We start from the raw sequence: 22,177 nt of genomic DNA, 5'->3' as shown, positions 1-22,177 counted from the left end.
ATTGACCAAAAGTAGTATTGTAATAGTTTATTAAGCAATAAAAAAAGTATTGTGATAGTCAGTGGCGGATCTAGAGGCAAATATACTACTTTCCCGGAACTTAGTAGTTTTTATCGGTCTTGTATAAATATTTATAAATATTTAATTTTTACTCAGCTATTAATTTGAGATCGCTGTATAAACCCATAAATTTTAAATTTTGAATCTGCCTCTGGATATAGTTTCAAGAGATCATGAATTTACCATATAAGTTTTCTCAAATTAATTTGAATGATATACCTTGACTTTTCCATATAAGCTTTCTCAAATTTGAATAACAGACCTAACTTCATTACTACTTTAGAATTGAATTGAAGTGGCTTAATTAATAACAAGACAATATAAAAAAAAAATTACAGGAAAAGTAACTAGCTGTTTCATAAAATTAAACGTATTAAAAACTTTCAATCGCTATAGATTTTATTTTATTGAATTAAATTTAATTAGTTTTTTGTACTCACGATTGCTTTTTTACATTATCACGTTAAATTGACTAACAATGACATGTAATTCTTAGTAGCAAGTTCGATACTAGAACTTAATTAAAAATAGATTAAAAAAATTACTTATTATAACCAATTAAATTGCACAATTATATGCAATTTTTTTTTACACGATCAAAATATACAATTTAAGTCATTTGATATTAGCAAAGTGTTGCCATAGTATCCACCTTTGACCAAAATTTAAACGTATTAAATTATGAGTTGTCACAAGACTTGGCAACTTGTATCAAACTAGTTGGTCAAATGTGCTACTCCCTCCGTCTCATAATATGTGTCGTGATTCTCTTGTGCACGCTCCTTGAAAAAAGTTTTTGATTATTTAATTTACCCTTATTAAATGTTTTCTCAATTAATGTGTTATCTCCATAAGTAACGTGTTTGTAGTCTTCTAAGATAATAATTATTAAGGGTAAAAAAGGAAAAATATAATTAATTTTGTCTTGAACTTCTAAAATGACAAATAATTTGAGATAATTACTTTTAGTAACCACGACACATATTATGAGACGGAGGGAATATGAATTATTTCCAGAATAATTAGTAACATTCCTATACCGGTGATAATTAATACTATAATAAGACTTCTTCACGGTGTTACTAGTTTATTATGATTGAACCCATTATATTTTTAAAATTTTTGTTCAAATATATTATTTGTTACAATTTTAATAAATTTTTACATTTAAACTATATTAATACTCTACATCGAAAATTATTAGTTCAGTTGAACCCGATATCAGAAGTCTAAATCCGCCTCTGACTTCTCAAGTGATTAAGCAAGATCTTTAATTACACGTTTTCATTTATTACAATACGAAAGAATAAATTCTCTTATATATTAGCATTAACATATTAATTAATTGACTCAATAAATTTAAGTTAATGTCTCGGTCTTCTACATCAACTTGTCAAAAGTAGTCTTTAGTGCGAATATGAATATTGGGACCAAATAAAGCATGCATGACAAATCGCAATATTATTCTCAAATGAACCAAAACTTTATATCTTGCTTGTTTATATAATGGCTTAACTAATTATTTGGTTAAGACTATGCTTTTGAAATTAGCACTTTCATTTTGTCATCATCTCTTTTTTTTAATCTTAATTTTAATAAAACATAAAGTAGCTTATTCTATAAAGACCCAATAAATAGGATCCACTTGTTTTGTGGTCTTGTGGGTTGAGAAAGTAGAAAAAGAATAGAACAACTGTTTGAAAAGTATGTATATACAATTAAATAATGGAGTATTATTTTTCCATATGGTGGGGAAGGGGAACCCCATAATTTTGGAACTTCTATCAAGTCATATCTTGGGCTAATTTTTTTTTATTCTTACTCTTGATTTGCATTTTTTTTTTGTATTTCGTTGTGTATTTAAATAGTTTGAATTTTGAAACAATAATATTTAATATCTTGAAGATATTAGGTATAGAATGCGCATAGCCTTGTTGATAATTGTAACTCACAAGTGACCTATAAGTTACGGGTTCAAGCCATAGAAGCAACTACTAATATTTGCATTGAGATAGACTGTCTACATCAAACTCGTTGACATGAGCATATTCATCTTGTTCTCTGCGATGTCATGAGACACCGCTTCATTGAAGATTTTTACTCGATATGTATAAGAAAAATAAAATTATTTGGGATAAAGATAAAGAATGACACCGCTTTTCAAATAGTGATGTGTTCATTTGTTAACTCCTTTAAATTGTGACACAATTTATGAAAAATTCTATGTACGTCACTACCCCTTCGGATGCGACCCTTCTCCGGTTCCTACATAAACGCGAAATGCCTAATATACCGGATTGCCCTTTAGTCTTGTTCATACTTAAGCTTCACAAGTTGGTTGATAAATTCCCAAGATATAGGAAAGAACCTAGATGCAAGATGACTACGGGGTTTAGCTTTCATTTTCAAAATTGAGCTTAATTTTTATGCATCCACATTATAAAATTTCTATTTAGCATTCATAATCAAGTCGAATTATACTAATTATGGTCAGTGATGGATGCAGTTTTTCTGTTTTTGTGCTGCAGGTCAACCCAATATTTTCGACACATAGTGTGTATATATATTAAATTTGAATATATAATTTTAAAAGTATACTAAAAACCTTGAAGATCGAACTATTAAATTTAAATATTGATTCGTCCTGACCTAATAGTGTAAAAATTCTTTGAGATTATATATAGTACATATGCCTTTTCTTTTCTTTTGTTGTTATGTAACAATAAAACCCTACTTTTGTTTTTTTATAACACCATTTTTTTTTTCTCTTCACGCTGAAACCTTAAAAGCTAAAGTTTTAAGCTTACCTGATTTATGAGTTGCCAACTGAGTTTTGCAATCGGATTAAACATTTAATCTATATTTTTACGTAATCAAAAGAGGTCTAAATTTGATTAGTGAGGAATAGCTTAGTGATAATTAAAGACCCTCCACTCCCTTTTGTTAATTCCCTTTTCTCTCTTTTCTTTTGGGTAATTTGCCACTAGATTACAATTATCATATAAAGTTACAGAAAAGTAAAAAGAGGAAGAAAAAAGAAAGTTCCACGTACTGACAATGTAGAAACATATTTTACACAATCATGTCATGACTTGTACATGTAAATCTTTATTATATGGAGTATTAACTGGTAACTAATTGATAAGCACGTAAATTACCTACCATAATAGATTAATCTACACATTGATAGCTAAAAATATTTATAACTCAAATTTACAAGGATATAAGTATTCATGTCAGCTTGTGCACACCTCGATTATTCCATCAGATATCTGCTATTTTTTCATCCTTATAGGTAGCAAATAACTTTGCCCACCGAAAATTAAAAACGAAAAATGGCAGCCCAGTGCAGAAGGCATCATACATTCACGCAGGGGCCGGAGAATGGCTGCACCTCAAGGGGTGTGATGTAGACAACATATCCTAATGCAAGCAGACTGCTTCCACGGTTCGAATCCATGATCTATAGGTCAAGCGGAGACAATTTTACGTCTTTACCGTTGCTCCAAGACTCTCCTTCCACCGAAAAATAGACAAATAAAAAAAGAAAAAAAAAATCGAGCTCTCAAATGCTTGTTGTAATCAAGAAACTGCAACCCCATCTGGATTATTATTCATCCAGAAAAACCTAGAAGGTTTTGGCTGGAAATTCCTTCTTCTTTGAAGATCATGGCTAGAAGGCTTTATGATTATAAGAAGCAAAGATTTCAAAGAGTTAGCTTTAGCCAAATTCTTTGCCAATTCCCAATTATAACTTGTTGAATATGAACTCCTTTTTGATAAATTTCCAACATTTCTGTGAAAACTGCATCTGAAAGAACCTGGATGTGTAGTAGGAGAACAAGTACAAATACGTTTTAGTGTATTAGATTTTGAAGAAGCCATGGAAAAGTATTCAAAAGTTCTTTTTGAGAATGTGAAAATGAAGAAATTAAAGGGAAGTGGTTGACACAACTTGTTTGTGAAGCAAACCATTTTAATCTCTCTAGGTTTGTGTTTATATAGAATTTTCTTGCTTTGAGAAATTACATTGGTAGCCTTGGTTTGTTTAACTTTTTTTTTTTGTGGGTATAATCATCTAGTATCCGGAATTTACTGATTTGACTAATTTTGATTCGCGTCGGGTAGGTCTACTAAGTGGATAAAAACGCTCTTTACCAACAAGTTCTCCGTTTTTAGGGCTCGAATCCAAGATCACCAATTTGGATTTGTGTCGCATGGGTCCATTAAGGGGGTAAAGTACTCCCTATCAAGAAGTTTTATGTTCCTAGGGTTAGAAGTCGAGACCACCAATTTGGATTCATGGGAGATAGGCCCTTTAAGGGGGGTAAAATGCTCCCTACCAAGAAATTATTTAGTTTTAGAGTTTGAACTCGAGACTCTAGTTAATAATGAGATTTGAATTCTTGTTAAAATAACATGAGCTAGCCAATTTTCGGACTGGTAATTAAAAAATATGTAGTGTTTGCAAAGTCATTAAAAAATAGCCACTATTTTGCTGCAACACGAAAAGTTCCAGTATAATATACTGGAGATTGGAGCACATGTGTATGAACTTCCAGCATATTATGCTGGAACTTTAGCACACGGAAAGTTCCAGCATAATATACTGAAGATTGTAGCACTTGTGTATGAACTTCCAACATATTATGTTGAAACTCCAGCACATTATGCAATTCCAACATGTTATGCTATAATTTCACATATAAAAAATTCGAACTCCAGCATATTATGCTAGATTTTGAACAGTATTTTGATTCAGATTTATCTTTATATAAAAAATGGCTAATTTCGATCACTTTTGAAAATGTGATTATTTTTCAATTACCACTTATAAATCTGGCTATTTTTGAATTTCACCCGAATTATTCCACCACACCTCTGGGCCAATCTTGGTTTGCTTAGTTATTAAAACTTTAATTTGATTGACTATTTTCAAGATTTTGATTATAATTAATTAGCACCCATTCTATGAAAGAAATTAAACTTTTGCGATCGTAGGTACTTAATTAAGAATTGGATAAGGGCGCTTTTCGTAAAAGAGCGTAGAGCGTTATGTGTATTTATTGATGTATAAAGATTTTTTATTATTATTTGTACAATTTATTTGATTATAACAGGCATATTTTATTTAATGCAATTGCCTTGACATCTTTTTCAACTTTTTAGATTTTTAAATAATTGAATTTCTTAACGAACTAAGTTCACCGAAAAGTGCTTTTTGAGGGGCACTAAAATTAAAAGAACACAACAACTATGAGTTGGCGAAGAATAGAAAAATTAAGGCAAAATACATAACTTGCACTTGAACTATGTGCCAAATCTCTATTACACACTTTCTGTGGGCGAAAATAATATTACCCACTTAACCTTTTAAAAGTGTGTCTAATACACACCTTCATAATTGGCACTTGAACTATGTGCCAAATTTCTATTACACATTTTCTGTGGGCGAAAATAATATTACCCACTTAACCTTTTAAAAGTGTGTCTAATACACACCTTCTTTGACCGGGAACTAACATGTGTAAAACACCAAGGCAGAAGCGCGTCTACAGATAAAAGTATTGTCTAAATACTTAATTATGCCACGTGTAAGCAAATCCCTCATCTTCCCCACACTTCTCTATCTCTCTCTTCGTTTGTTCCGCCATCCAAACTCCCCTCCATATCATGTTCAAGAATCTTATTTTTTCCTCCATCTCTCCCTATCTTCACCACATTTTTCTTGCCATTTGTAATATCAATTCTGGCCTTTCTACGGACCATCTATTTACTTCGTCAAATTTGAGTTTGTTAACCCATTAGTTACTATCTAACCGTTAAAGTAAATACGGAACTAATGTCATACATTTTATCAAATTGATCAAGAACATCAACAACCTAGTTGTCACTTTTCTCTTTTTTCTTTCATTCCTTGTGATCTTCTCCTGCAAATCCATTAATGTCGGCTGCTATCTTCGTTTCATATGATTTCATTTTGTATAGTATTTAAAATCTGGGAACGGGATGCACACGCATGGAAAAGTGAAAATTAAATTTTTTGATATTTAGGTGAAAGGAGCAGGAAAATATCGAGGGATATAAGGAGGAAGAGATTGTTAAATTTGAAAATCAAATCACCAATTTATTTGCTAGTATGCAATTTAGTGAGCCATGGCTTATTAGCTTTTGATGCCTTCTATTTCTTTCTCGGATTAAATCACTCGGGCTCCTAATTTTTGGGTTGAATTGTGTGCTGATTTTTCTCGTGGTCCATGGAGGGCGAGATAGAGAGAAAGAGATGGGTACGAAGAAGACGAGGGTATGTAATTTTAGATATTTTTTTATGCTAATTATACGTGTCATGACCTTATTGGTGCATGATATTACCTATATTTTGGTAAAGTGGTCAAGAAAGTGGTGTGTATTAGACACACTTTTAAAAGGTTAAGTGTGTAATATTATTTTCGCCCACAGAAAGTGTGTAGCAGGAATTTGACCCATAGGTCAAGTGCCAACTTATGTATTTTGCCAAAAATTAATAGTTTGATAAAAGAAAACTTTATCAAAATGACAATGACATAAACGATTTTTTTTAACATTGCAAATGACCATAAACCGTGTGCTTATCGTGTTCTTTTGGTTTTTTTTTTTTTAAATTGTTGTAAAGTTTTCAAAATTTTCTAATATTTTTGTTAATCAAACAGTAATATAGAAAAGTTTTTGTAAAAATTTAATAACACCCCTAAAGTAGTGAGTGGTCTTTTAGCTTTCGAAAAAACTAAAATAAACGCTTGGTTAAAAAACGATTCACATTGTTTTGAAAAAAATGCATTTGAAACTATAACGAAATTTTATATGTAACCAACAACGCGTGAGAAATTGGAAAATAATCATTTTTAACTCTGCTATTAGAGTTTAATAAGTATTTGAGATGTAACAAAAAAATAGCTACTCCTATTCTTTATCAGAAATAAAATTTAGACAATAATATCAACCCACTAAAACACGAAAAATTCCAAAAAATGAGTACCGAAGTTTAGACATTTTTCAGTTCAAACTCTAGGGAAAATTCATGAATTTTGAAATTTTCAAATATGTGAAACCTCAACACCGTACGCTGAAATTGGGACTTTATCTACTTACAGATTAACAAATCAAGAATTATGGTCTAAATTACTGAATTCAATGAGAGCCAGGATTAGAAGGTTACAAGTTCGAGAATTTAGTTCTTTTAAATTATTGAATTTTAAATTAATAATTTGTATATGTGTCATAAAATTTTAAGATAAATACACTATTTGGACCAGGGGCGGATCCATAGTGTAAATCGTGGTTCACGTGAACCTATGGTCCTCCGACGATATCTAGGAGGGGCAAACGGGCGCGACAGGTCAGATATGGTTAGGGTCGAAAACGAGTAATGAAAAAACGGATAAATTATCAGACCTGACCCATATTTAATACAGATAAAAAATGGATTAACCGGCGGATAATATGGTTATCATATTATCCATGACTTCTTGCATATGATCACTTTTGGGAGAATCTTAGTAGGCGTTTGGCAATGTATTCCAAAATAAATTTTCAAATTTGGAATTTCACTAAAATTTGAATTGAAGATGAAGTTGTGTTTGGCTATAATTTTTGCAACATATTTGAATGTCTTTTTTTGCTAAACCATGAAATATGATTTATACCCCATAACTTGTAAAAATATCAAAACCGTCCCAATTTAATTATACTACTTGAATCAAACATGCTATTGTTTAGCAACATGGTAGTCATCACAAGAAAAGGGTTCATTATCCGCTACAGTAGCTTCATCTGATAGTCGAGGAGAAATACGTGGGTAATTGTAGGTTAATAATTGATGGGGTTATTTTATAAATTTTAAAAGTATAGGGTAAATTTGTAAAATTAAAAACTAGTGAAAATGCATTTTCAAGTGAAATTGGAAAAACTGGTAAGATATGGATAACCAAACATTGTTTTCAATTTTGTTTTTGGAAAAAAGCAATAAATTTGTATGTCCAAACGGGCTCTTAGTCTCCATAACTTGAGAAACTCCCAATTTGAGGCTTTACAAATGTAAAAATTAGACCCATTGGTTACCCAATTTCTAAATGGATAATATGGTTCTTATCCATATTTGACCCATTTTAAAAAAAAATCATTATCCAACCAATTTTTTAGTGGATAATATGAGTGGTTAACTGTTTTCTTTTAACCACTTGCCACTCCTAACGATATCAAATATATTATGTACATAATTTGCGGAAAAGACTTATAATTACTTGATGACACCTGTGGTCAAAAGAGGTAAAGTGGTTTGTTTGTTTTGGCCCCTTATTTCTTACTAACTTAAGTTCATGGGATCGAATCCCATCAAAAGCATCCTTTTATTTTAGTTCTCCCTAAGTCTTCCTTTTCTTTTCTTTCTTTCTTTGAATCAACGTATCCTCTTTCTTTAATGATGCTATTATGGATCATTTTCAAAGCTAAACTCAAGACAAGAGCGGTTGTTCTGATGGTAAGCAACCTCCACTTCCAACCAAGAGGTTGTGAGTTCGAGTCTACCCAAAAGAAAGGTGGGAAGTTCTCGGAGGGAAGGATGCCGAGAGTCTATTTGGAAACAGCCTCTCTACCCCAGGGTAGGGGTAAGATCTGCGTACACACTACCCTCCCCAGACCCCACTAAGTGAGATTATACTAGGTTGTTGTTGTTGTTTCAAAGCTAAACTCATGATATATTTTTGTGATAATAAAATAAACTATTTTTTGCTCATAAGTTGTTGTGGCAACAAAATTTATATCATCAAACTAAATATAAAATCAATGGTGCACCCGTGTTCTCAAAATTCTGGATCCATCTCTGATTTGGATTAAAGTTATACTGAATTGGGCTAAACCCGTAAGCTATACTTTAGCTCCAGCCCAGTTACTGATGGCCTTGCTTTACTGGGTCAACTGTAAATGATAGTCCATTTGACTTAGTGAATTTGAAGTATATGGATCATAGAGAAATTGGGGTGAAATCTGAATTTAAGGCAACAAGATTTTGAGGTCAACTTTTGGCCTCCTAAGTCCCAACTTCTTATTGCTTTAGCCTTTATGTATCCCAATTTATATGCATGTTGAGTCTCTGATTCTCATTTGGTAGCAGGGGCGTATGCATGAATTTTTGTAAGCGGTGTCGAAATTTATAAAAGAACTGGAATGTTACTTTGATTATCATATTTTTAGACAAGAAATAACCTTAGTTTATTGGTTTTGTTGAGTCGTAAGTTAAAAAAGATTTTGAATTCAATTCTAGTTCGTCACAATTTTTAACTACAAAAGCTCTCTCAAATATTTACAAACGAAAAATGTGTTAGTTGAGGTTTGAACCTTTGACCTCTTAGAGCAAAATCAAGCACAAAATCAACACACCAAGACACAATTTATGCCAAATGGTGTCATTTTTTCTTACTTATCCATTTCCGTACAGTATTAATACATATATTTAGTAAAATTTTCCGGCCAAGCGGTGTCGCATGACACCGCTTGAGGAAGCGTGCATCCGCCCCTGTTTGGTAGTAAACTTGTAATGCCTATTTTGCATTACGCCACGGTCAGGGTGAATTTAGGGGCGGAAGGATATCATATTCTGACAGTTTTAAACCCACACAAATTTAATATTTTAAAATATTGAGATTATATTGTGGAGTTTCTAAATCATCACAAAGTGAATTAATTAAAAGGTCATTTTGCAGTACTCATCGGGAAGACTAAAAAAATCGCTACAAATATGATTGCGGCGAACGTAATTATAGCATTTTTCAAAATTGTAGTCATTCAATTTGTAGCCATATTATAACCGGAGCAGCGAGGAGTGTAAAACAACGTCAAGGAGAAATTCAAAAATAGTCAGATTTATAAGTAGTTATTAAAAAATAGCCACAGTTTCAAAGTCATCAAAATTTAGCCACTTTTCATGTAAAGATAAATTTAAACGAAAAAACTGTTCAAAATTCGAAAAACACTCCACTATAATATACTGGAGTTCCAAGGTTGGGTATAACAAAAAGAAAGAAAAAATCCAACTATCTATTTTGCAAAGACTTGTCTACCTTCCAATAAACTTGCTTTATTTGAATAGAAGAATATGTAAAATGAATATGGCCTTTAACTGAAAGCTAAATGGGAGCTAAAAAGAGTATGAAATAGACAAGAAATGTCCAGAATTAACCAAAAATAGAGGCATCAAACAAAGATTAACAAAAGGAAAGTTCTTAGACAAGAAATTTACTCCCTATTGATAAGTTGCTTGACAAAATAATGGAAAGTTCTTAATTTGTGTTTATATTTATTTTAATTTTGTATAGATGACATATGAAAGTAGAGTAAGTGATGAGATAGCAACACCAATACCATTGATACTCAAGATTCTAAGAAAATGAAAGTCATGCAACCTAGGTCTGACGTTTGGAACCATTTTAATAAATTTGAGGTAAATGGGGTTGATAAAGCAAGGTGTAGATATTGTAAGCAAGCTTATGCTGCTCATTCATCTAAGGAATGGAACAACGGGATTAAAAAATCATTTGGCTGGATGTAAAGAATATCCACCTAACATTGATAAAGATAAAAGTCAAACAAAGATAACTTTTCAATCTTGCGAAAATGATGGAGGATCACTTTGGAAATTTGATCAAGAAGTGGTTAGGAGGGCCTTAATTGAGATGATAGTTATTGATGAACTAGCATTTAGCTTTGTAGAAAATGAAGGCTTTATGAAGTTTATGGGAAAAACTCAACCACTATCTCGTCTTCCTTCTCGTAGAACAATAACAAAGGATTGTTATGAAGTTACAGTGAATTGAAGCAAAATCTAAGAAGGTCTTTTAGAGAAGCACAACCAAAAATTTTCCTCACAACAGACACATGGACTTCATTACAAAGAATAAATTATATGTATTTGACAACCCACTTCATTGATTGGGATTGGAAGTTGCATAAAAGAATACTAAATTTTTGCCCTATCACTAGTCATAGGGGTGAAGAGATGGCTAAAGCTATTAGGGATTGTTTGCTTGAATGGAAATTAGACAAGGTTTTTACTATTACCGTGGACAATGCTTCTTCAAATGATGTCACAGTCAAAGAATTGTCTAAACAGTTAGATATGTGAAAAACTAATATGATGAGTGGTAAACATCTTTATGTGAGATGCATGATGCATATACTAAATCTAATTGTGCAAGATGGTTTGAAAGAACTTGATGCTTCTGTGAATCGTGTTAGAAATATTGTGAGGTAAGTGAGATCTTCGCCAACAAGGACCTTAAAGTTTAAACAGTGTTGTGCACATGTAAAGGTATAATGTACCAAAATGTTGTGTTTGGATGCTCCTACTAGGTGGAATTCCACCTATTTGATGTTGGATACGGCACAAGTCTATAATGTTCATCGAAAGAGGGAACATTATAATGTTTATCGAAAGAGGGAACATCTGATTTAAGGAAGCATATTAGGCGTTGTCTTGAGCGTCTTCCTGGAATCTGTATTTAAGAATTAGAGTCTGCTGCTACTGTTAATTCTGTTATTTTTGTTGCATTGCTGGTACTACTAGAACACTAATTCTGCATTTCTGCTATTGTTAATTCTGCTGCTACTGTTATTGCACTATTTAATTCGATTGTTAATGCTGCTATAGTGCTGTTAGAACATTAAAATTTGCAGCCTGTTAATGCTGCTACAGTGCTGCATTGTTCTGTTATGTGTTTTTGTTAATTCTGCATTTTTGAATTTCCTTGTCACTCAGCAGTCAGCACAACAATATTTGGTTGTCTTTGTTTCCCGTCCCAGTGAGCCAGCACGCTATTTTTAGTGTGTGTAAGCAGGATTTTCTTTGTTTCTTTAGAAACAATATATGTTTCTGCCTTTATATTTGTATTGGCCACTTGTATTCCTTGCTACATTGGTTGCACAGTTCCTTACTTCCTTTAACACTACTAACGAGTCACAGTTAGGCAGCATTTCGTTGTTCTTCATCAGCGACTATTAAATCAAAACCGTACCGAACCAAAGTAATAAATATCGAACCGTACCAATATATTTTGATACGGTATTTGATATACACAATTGATAAACCGTATATCGAATCGAAATTCTTAAATATCGAACCGAAATACAGAATGCCTACCCCTAGTTCCAGCATAAGTATACTAGAACTCCAGTATATTATAATGGAGTTCTAGCATAAGTATACTAGAATTCCATCATATTATAATGGAGTTCTAGCATAAGTATATTAGAACTCCAGCATAATATACTGGAGTTCCAGTATAATATACTGGTCCAGTATAATATGCTGAAAGTTCATACACATGTGCTCCAATCTCCAGTATTTTATGCTAGACCTTTCCGCATGTTGGAGTTACAGCATAATATGCTGGAAGTTCATACGCAGGTTTACCGATCTCCAGTATATTATGCTGGACCGGTCCCTGTTGCAGCAAAATAGTGGCTATTTTTTATTGATTTTGCAAATGCTGGCTATTTTTTGGATGACCAGTCCGAAAACTGGCTAGCCCATGCTATTTTTACAACATCAGTCCCATATAAGGGCTTTCTTCCGATGAATCTCAAATGGGGTCCTATGCGGCACAATCTCGAATATAATCGGGCTCTAATGTGGATATCGGGCCTTCGATGGGAAAACAAAACAAAAGTAAAAAGAAAATTTAACGGTAAAAACTTTCCCGCACCGGATGTATACACCCGCCTTAGTTAAGTTAACTATAAAAGATAAACTAAGGCTATTAAGAGTCTTATTTCTAATAAATAAATAAAAATTAAAAAGGAATTAAATTCTTAATAACAAAAAATATAACGATACAAAAAATAGGTTTGCCGTGAAAGTGCCTTTTTTTTTTTTTTTAATTTCGTGCGGCTCTTCAATTCCAAGTTCTCCGGTGGTTCTTCTCCATCACTCTCCAAGGACCAGTGGCGGAGTCACTCATTGGCAAGGGGAGTCAATTGACATCCTTTCGCTAAAATATTACACTGTATAAATATGTTAAATTCTTAATTTTTAACATCCTTCTGTGTATATACTATACGTTGACTCCTCTTGATTTTTTTATGTGCTTACTTATTTATATTTTGACTCCTCTTAGTTAAAATCCTGGCTCCGCCACTGGCAAGGACTACTACTAGTTTGGGAGTTCAAGAATTGGTATATAACATGTTAGTTCATACTATTTTAGAAACATGTGCATATTGAAAGAATTCAAGGACTACTTTTTGTGCATATTATTTCTACCACTGTTTTTATTTCTCCATTGTCGTTGAGTGAAAAACCTCATTATTTTACTTGTCTGATGCTTGGAAAAATCAAAAGTATTGGTACTTTTATAAATATTAAAACAAATACTCATGGTTTGACTTTAGGATTTAGGAAAGCCTTTTACGTCAATTAATGTGTACAACAACAACAACAACGACCAGTATAATCCCATAAGTGGGGTCATCAATTAATGTGTAGAAACGAAAATTTTACACCATTAGTTCATTTTTATTTGTTTACTATGGACTTTGCACGTTTCTTTGAGGAAATGAGTTAAGAGTTAATAAGTATTAACTTATGACATTTAAGAAACTAAAACTAATAATACTCCAAAAGAATGTAAGCTACAAATTCATTGTCAAAATAGAGAACACATAATTTCTCAGTTCAACGCTTATCAATTAGTGTACTAATTTTTACTCATCAACAATTTCTCTGGTCATTAGAAATACATAACTTTCATAGTAATGAGCTAGAGTTAATAATTACTTTATTAACTAATGATCAGATTTAACAAAAACCCAGATGAGAAGTAATAAATAAAGGTTGTCTCATAGGATACATGTAGAGAAAGAAAGTATACTTACTTTTAGTGAGATAATCGTCCATTCCTAGTTTAATCTTCTCCCCAAACCTGCACAAATGGATTGTAAATCTACCTTGACAGAGATGAAAGATTGGAAGAGTAGAAAAATGTGGCCCTGGTTTCAGTATACATACCGTCATTCATAGACTTTGAGAAGAATATGCAGATTTAGGTTCAGGGACCAGCTAGAAACCCTTTTGTGAACTAGACTTAATTCTCTTCATCGGTCTAATAAAAAATTAGACAATTAAGGACCAGCATATATTCTCATCCCTAGTAGTGTACTTTTAGGGACCAAATTTGAACCCGGTCATTAAATGTTGGTCCCTAATAAGGCTTTTTCTTGTAGTGTAAAGAAGTAAGGAACTTTTAGGAAAATCAATGATGAACTCAGGATCGTTCCAGATCTACAGAGATCTGAATCGATTCAAGTCCAAGCATTGGGTTTCTTGAAGAAAAGAGAAAGGATAAGAGAATTTGGCCTTTGAATCAAGGATTTGAACCGTGAAACTTCGATAGAAATCACTCACAGACCATGGACAAACTCTTTGAAAAGCCTTAAACAAGATCTGGACCGGATCTCTTCGAGGTCCTTCCATAAAAACCACACAATCGAACAGTCAGGGAAATAGGAGACAAGTAGAGGCTTCGTGCAACCATAGAATGCCATAGATCGGACAGGGATTTAGGGGATTAGGGCTGATTTTGGGTGGCGGCGGCTAGGGTTAGGTTTAGGTCTTAGAGAGAACGGAGAAGAGAGGGTTTCAGGGCGGCTGTTGGTGAGAAATGGCCAGGTTTGGCGGGTCGTTTGGAACTAAAAAAGGAAAGGGTTAATTGTAGTCGTTGATCTCTGTGATCAACGGTCGAGATTGAAAGGGTTTGCGGTTGGGTTAGACATTAAGGTTTGGGGTGGGTATATTTGGGTTGGTTTAGTTGAATTGGGGGGTTAAAATTGGGCTAGGTAATTAGGCTAAATTCGAAATAAGAGGGTCATTTATTAAGTACCCTATTTAATTGATAAAATAATTTTTTAAAAATAACCAATAGGCTGATTTTCATGCCTGGAAATATTTTAAAATAATTACTTCATATTTTAAAAATATAAAAGGCTATTTTCTGGTAAAATAATGTAGTAATGCGTGTGTGGGCTATTATTACAAAGTAATTACAATTGCAGCCTAAAAATACAGAAGTGGCTATTTATGAAACAATTGAGATATAGTACGAATGCAAATGATAAAAATAAACCATAAAAATTATTATAAAACTGTTTGAGATGCAATTAATGATTGTTTTATAAATAAAATACTGGAAGAAGTTAGTTAAAATATTTTGAAAAAAATGCAGAAATTGTATAAAAATACTAATTGATGCCAAAGCATAGTTTTGAAAATATTATAGGAAAAATTGGGTATCAACACGTGGCAAGAATCTAGTCCTTTCGTAACAAACTCGTAACGGCACTATTTCGGATCTGGTCGTGCTTGGCTCCAATGTTCCTCGAACACTTTGATCCTCGGGCATTGCATTTTTTTTTTGAGCTCGAGTTTGGTCCATCAAGCTCAAATTCGACCTTTTCCTAACTCGGGCTTAGAGCGGTCCCTCAAGGAACTAAAATCGGGCATACCCGATTTCGACCATTTACAGATAGTCCCCGCATTTCTTAGAATAAAATGATAAAAAACGATTTGATCTTCGATCTTCCGGTACCTCGATCATGAAGTCGACCCCATGACGTCAGCGACTGAAGTGATTGAAAGGTCGTGTCTACACAGTTCTCAAGACCATTAATTGAGGGCGGTTGATGGTTAGTCATTGGTTTCATCAAACCGGTGAGTGACTACTATTTAAATAGTTTCATTCTGTAACTTCACAACCATTTGCAAATCTTTCTCAAACTTCATCAGCCTCTCCTTTTTTTCCCGAGTTCTTCCTCAAATCGCCAAAACTTCTGTGCCACAGAAAGAAAAACCCTCCTCATCTTCACGGTCGGCAGGTGGTAGAGAGGCAGTGCCACTTCGTATCGAGGAATGCATTCCCGGGCCGTGTGAGCCATCCTCTGATTTCAAGTTCGATAAACATTCGTCAGTTCCGGGACGATGCGAGCCCGTGTCTCATTATATTTGTACAATATCTGAGGCCGATCTCAAACTGGTAAAGAAAGACTGCCACAGGAAGAATAAGGATGTGGTGATCCCTTCCCCCGAAGAGGACATCACTACTCATGTGGAAGGATATTTGAGCGTCTATACCTATCCTTTCACGTTGGGTCCTGTAGACCCGGTCTTGGGTCTCGTAGATCCAGTTATAATTGATTTTTGCCACCAATATTGGGTTACCCTTAGCCAAATTTATCCTTTTTTCTAGCGCATTGTCAAGCTGCTCAGTTTCTTTTCGAGCAAAGTCGAGGGGCTGTCCTTTACATTCAAGCACCTCATTAGGCTCTGCAGCCCTCGTTTCTATCGAGGTGGTTTGATAAAGCTTCAATGTTGGTCCTCGAAGTCGTTGTTTTCTAGTATCGATGAGGATAAGGACCGAGGGTGGATGGGTCAGTTTGATCGAATTAAAACTTCTGACTTGATTCCAGTAGAAAGGATACCATTATTCGAGGAATTGAATATGAAGCGTAAGTACAACACTTTTGGTAATGCTTATTACTATTTTCCCTATTCTTTCTTTGTCTGACTTTTCTTCGATGGTGCAGCTACTCCCTGATTTCCCGACGCAATCTCGGATCTTGCCGGTTGGGTTCGACAGTTGGCTTCTACTTATTCTCATGCAGAATGTTGTTGGCGCAATCTGGCCAAGGGCCGATGGGAAGCCAAGAATCATGGTGAGCTTCCTTATTTACATACTTTGATGTTTTTTCAGCAAAATACTCACTCTCATGATACCCAGGTCTCGTAGATTCCGTTAATATGAGGACGCCCCGCCCGGTGAGGAGGAAGCCCCTAAGCCAATAAATGAGAAGAAAATGAAAAGAGCTTCGCCTGCGAGTTCTCCGAAATCCAAGAAAAGCGGGGCTCAAAAGCTCAAGGCCGAGATTGTAGCCCTATCCACAGAAGTAGTTCAATATCTTCGGAAGGCGAAGAAGAGGAAGAAGACGTCGGTTGTCCGTTGGTGGCTTGGAAGAGAGGGAGCAGTGCAGCTCTGAAAGCCGCCAAGCCATCAGATACGATCTAGTCTCGAGTAGAAGAAATTTCGGAGGGGAGCTCGAGCAGATTCCCCGAGCCATCGAGTGGCAAAACCGCTCTTCACTTCGGAGAACATCCATCAGGTAAGCCCGAAATCCTACTCTATAGGCCCCCCGAAGAGAAAAGAACTCCACAAGCGAATCACTTGGGGTAATTGATTTAGATGGATCCCCGCCTGGCCCCGTGTTTTCTGAGGGGCAATTCAGAGAGGCACGAGCCATGAAGACTCCTGACATGGGGGGCGGCCCACAAAGGGAATGATATTTTTTGGGAATGCCTTGCGGGGATCTAGGAGATCTCTGATCTTGACTCGCCGATGATATTCGACGAAGCTCTTCGTCTTCAGAATCATGTAAACTCTATTACTCATTATTTTCTTTGTGTTCAACAAATCCCGGCCGAACTGAGTCAGTTTGAGACCGACCTCAAAAAGCTTACTGAGGAAACAAAGTCCCTCAAACACCTTTACGTGCAGAAGGAAGAGGAGCTGCGAGATCTCCGAGCTGAGCTGGCCAAGGCTTGCAAGGAAAGAGTCGAGCTAGACGAGCAGGTAACTAAGCTTTTGCAAAAATACTGTCTCGGTCCGGTTACGGTGGCTAATACTTCAATGTCTCAGTTACAACAGAAGCTAGAGAGGATCGAGCTTCTCCGTCGGGGGGTCGATCAAATCAAAGCCGACTGTGATCGATAGAAATGAAGCATGGACCGCCTTGTCGCGCAGAAGGAGAAAAAGGCATTTCCGGCCCAACTAGCTTCGATCGAATGACATCTCTGAAATGCAAAGGGAGAAAATTTGGCCTGGAGTCGAAAGGTTGAAGAGCTCGAAGCCAAGTTGGCCACTGATCTTGCAAAGGCCAAATCCGGGGCAGAGATGCTCGTGGCTTCTTTTAGGATTGATGTTGAGGCTGCCAATATTCATGCCCAGGAAATCACCGTTGCTGAAGAAGTCAAGTTATTATGTGCTCGGGATCACACCAAGCAGCAGTCACTGAGGGAAACCCTCGAGGAAATGTATGCACGTGGCTTTGACCTCTTAGCGGATATCAAAAGTATGAAAGCTTTGAAGGAAGAGGTTGCCGCTTTGCTTTCCGACGACAAGGCTATCGCTAGTGGCTCCAAGAGCGGGGGATATGAAGATTAAGTCACCGAGGAGGAGGTTCTCGAAAACGCGGCTCCCAAAGGTGCAACTCCCGGGGATGTGGTTCTTGAGGATGTAGCCCCGTAGTAGATTTTCTTTATTTTATTTTTGTGTTTTTGTGCAAGGACCCCTCGTGGGTTTTGTAAATATCTTTTGTAAACATCTTTCATAAATATAAAGAATTTCTTTGCTTCATCTTCGATTTGTGTTGAATTCCATTTTGTCTTATTTGTGAAAAATTTGATTGTATAACTCTAATGATCATTCTGAATATTGGTTTAGACTCAGATCATAATAAACCCTTAGGGTTTTATTGATCAATATAATACCTCTTAAGGTTTTTGTTAATCCTCGAGCTAGGCTTAAATTGATTTGATGCGAGATCGGGATGCCGGGACTCTTGAGTCCAAGTTGAGTGAGAGCGAGGTATCGAACCCTATATATTTTGGCCCTTAGGCTCTTTTATATCGGCCCTTAAGCTCTTTTAGTTTCGCCCTTAGGCTCTTTTATATCGGCCCTTAAGCTTTTTTAGGTTGACCCTTAGGCTCTTTTAATTTGGACCAATTCGGCCTCTAAAGTGGCCATAATATTTTCCTCTTTTCGGCTAAAAGACTTAGTGAAAAATTTTCTATGCCTTAGCATGTGTTTTTTGTATCCGTTGGGTTTTTCGAAAGTTCAACGGATCGGAACCTTATTTGCAATTTGTTTGCCTAAACATAATCGAATACCTCTTGAGATATTTTCGTAGGTTGATGTCATCGAAGCCCTTAAATTGTTCGAGGGCTGAATTTATCAAAGCCCTTTATCATTTGCTTTTGCCGAGGGTAGCCTGATTTAACCTATTTTTTCAAAGTATTTGAAGGCCTTTAATTCATGGAAGAAGTTGGACATCTCCGAGCCACATTATTTTGGTCGTAGCCTTTTTATATGACCGTAGTCCTTAATGTGGTCGTAACATTCGGGTTTGTCTCTTGGACTTGTCTCCCGATAACCTTTCAAAATTGTTCGAAAGGTTAGTCCCCTAGTATGATGTCCTTAGCCTTTATGTCGATAGGATGCCTCTTTTAGATCTTATGAATTCGAGTTTTCGAGGTCTTATGTATTCGAGTTTTTGATGACTCAGATGTATTAATTGTCGATGACAGTTCCCGAGTATTCGGGGTGTATTTGCGTTCTAGCCTTTGGGCCATTTTTCGTAGAATTATAAGTATAGAGCTCGTAAAACAATAGATTTCTTTGAGATATGAAGTGTTTTGATACATAAAGAATGCTTCTTTGAATTATTTTGATACATGCATACATGTTTTGCCGTCGGGGATTGTCTATTCTATATGGACACGGTTCATCTGACCATTTGCCCCATTACAAGGTTCTCCTATCGAAGCTCTCTTTGGTGTGAAGTACTTTCTTCGAAAATATAACCCCCGAGTCTGATGCCTACCAGTATTCGATGTTGATTGAAAAGAAGCCTTGGATACTGTTGAGTTCTCCTTAGTTGGCATGTAGTTGTTGCTTCGTTAAAAACCTCGCCAGTAAAATCCATTTTGGGACAAAATCCGATCTAAGGAAAAAATAGTGCAACACATGCTTTAAAACCTAAGGCCTTCGTGTAAAAAGGTGCCTTCGATAGCTTCGATCAAACACCTACAATGAGTTAGTCTCAAATTCAAATGGACAAAAAGAGAAAATCATACCTTAGCAATAGTATCGTTTGAGTAATGGTACGTTCCAATTGTTTGGCAGTTGTTCACTTTTCATTGTGCTAAGTTTGTAAGATCCTTTACCGACAATTCTGAGGACTCGATACGGTTCTTTCCAATTCGGGCCCAGTTTCCCTTCATTCGGGTCTTGAGTGTTAAGGGTGACTTTCCGTAGAACTAAGTCGCCGATTCCGAAGTGTCGAAGGTTGGTCCTTCTATTGTAGTACCTTTCGATTCTTTGCTTCTGCGCAGCTATCCGAGCAAGTGTTGCCTCTCGTTTTTCATCTAACAGCTCAAGGCTAGTTTTTATAGCCTCACGATTTGACTCCTTCGATGCATGTCAAAACCTGGCACTGGGTTCTCCGACCTCGACAGGGATAAGGGCCTCGGAGCCATATACTAAAGAGAACGGAGTAGCCCCTGTGCTAGACTTCGATGTTGTTCGATACACCCAAAGGACCTCGGGTAGAACTTCTCTCCATTTTCCCTTTGCATTATCTAACCTTTTCTTTAGGTTTTAGATGATGGTTTTGTTTGTTGACTCGACCTGTCCATTTCCAGTTGGGTGATATGGTGTTGATAAGATCCTCTTTATTTTGTGTGCTTTGAGTAACCTCGTCACTTTGCTGCCGGTGAATTGTTTTCCATTGTCACATATAATTTCGGCAGGTATACCGAACCGACATATGATGTGGTCTCAGATGAAGTCAATAACCTCATTTTCTCTGACTTTCTCGAAGGCTTGTGCTTTCACTCATTTGGAAAAATAGTCAGTCATAAACAAAATAAATTTAGCTTTACCTAGGGTCGTTGGTAGAGGGTCGACTATGTCCATTCCCCATTTCATGAAAGGCCACGGGGATAGGACCGAGTGGAGTTGTTCTCCGGGCTGATGGATCATCGGTGCAAACCGTTGGCACTTATCACATTTTTTGACAAATTCCTTAGTATATTTTTCCATGTTGTCCCAGTAATACCCTGCTCTAATAATTTTTGTGAACCAAAGACTCGGCGCCGGAGTGATTTCTACAAGTAACTTCGTGGATTTCCCGAAGAACATAATCGGTGTCTCCCGGCCCTAAATATACCGCCAATAGCCCATCGAAAGTTATCCTGTACAATGTTCCATCTTCATCTAATGCAAACCTAGCAGCCTTGATTCGGAGGGCCCTCGATTCTTTATGGTCCGATGGGAGTTTTTCATTTTTAAAATAATCGATATACTTGTTCTTCCAGTCCCAAGTCAAACTTGTTGAATATATCTCGGCATGACCCTCTTCAGTCACAGACCTCGATAACTGGACTACAGTCTCCGGGACGATATCATCTTCTTCAACCGAGGATCCCAAATTAGCAAGTGCACCGGCTTCGCTATTTTGCTCTCGAGGCATATGATCTAGAGTCCATTCCTTGAAGCGATGCAATGTTACCTGCAGTTTATCCAAGTATCGTTGCATCCTATCCTCTCGAACTTCAAAACTTTTGTTTACTTGGTTTACCACCAACAATGAATCGCACTTGGCTTCAACGACTTTTGCTCCCAAGCTCTTAGCTAGCTCGAGAACTGCAATCATGACCTCATACTCGGCCTCGTTATTAGTCAACCTAGAAGTTTTGATAGATTGTCTAATGGTACTACCCGTATGTGGCTTTAAAACAATTCCAAGCCCGGACCCTTTCACATTTGAGGCACCGTCCGTAAAAAGGGTGCATACCCCCGATGATATACCCGATTTTAGTAGGAGTTCTTTCTCCACTTCGGGTACAAGGGTTGGTGCAAAAATCAACCACGGAAGTTAGCTAGGATTTGAGACTTGATGGCGGTTCGGGGTTGATATTCGATATCATACCCGCTAAGTTCGACGGCCTATTTGGCCAACCGGCTCGATAGTTCGGGCTTATGCAAAACATTTCGAAGGGGGTAAGTGGTTAACACACATATGGGATGCCATTGAAAATATGGTGTTAGCTTCCTAGATGCACTTATCAATGCAAGTGCTAATTTTTCTAAGTGAGAGTACCTATTTTCAGTATCTCCTAGAGTTCGACTTCGATAATAAACAAGGAAATGCGTCACTTGCTTGTCTCGAACTAATACACCACTTACCGCTATCTCGGACACTTCTATATATATATATATATATATATATATATATATATATATATATATATATATATATATAT

At 35.8% G+C, this 22,177-nt stretch overlaps 1 long non-coding RNA gene across 1 annotated transcript; it reads right to left on the bottom strand.

Annotated features, from left to right (window-relative positions):
• Positions 1-3,792: 3,792 nt before the first annotated feature.
• LOC104221523 (uncharacterized) lies at positions 3,793-14,343 on the bottom strand. Its single transcript, XR_011400521.1, has 3 exons — positions 14,096-14,343; positions 13,963-14,009; positions 3,793-3,881 (listed from the first exon to the last, which is right to left on the bottom strand). It is a non-coding gene; the product is annotated as an uncharacterized lncRNA (long non-coding RNA).
• Positions 14,344-22,177: the final 7,834 nt, after the last annotated feature.

This window comes from Nicotiana sylvestris, chromosome 6 (assembly GCF_000393655.2).
Source record: "Nicotiana sylvestris chromosome 6, ASM39365v2, whole genome shotgun sequence".
NCBI classification, from domain to species: Eukaryota; Viridiplantae; Streptophyta; class Magnoliopsida; order Solanales; family Solanaceae; genus Nicotiana; species Nicotiana sylvestris.
The sequence above is the reverse complement of the archived record's forward strand: the minus strand, read 5'-3'. Positions and strand labels throughout refer to the sequence as shown.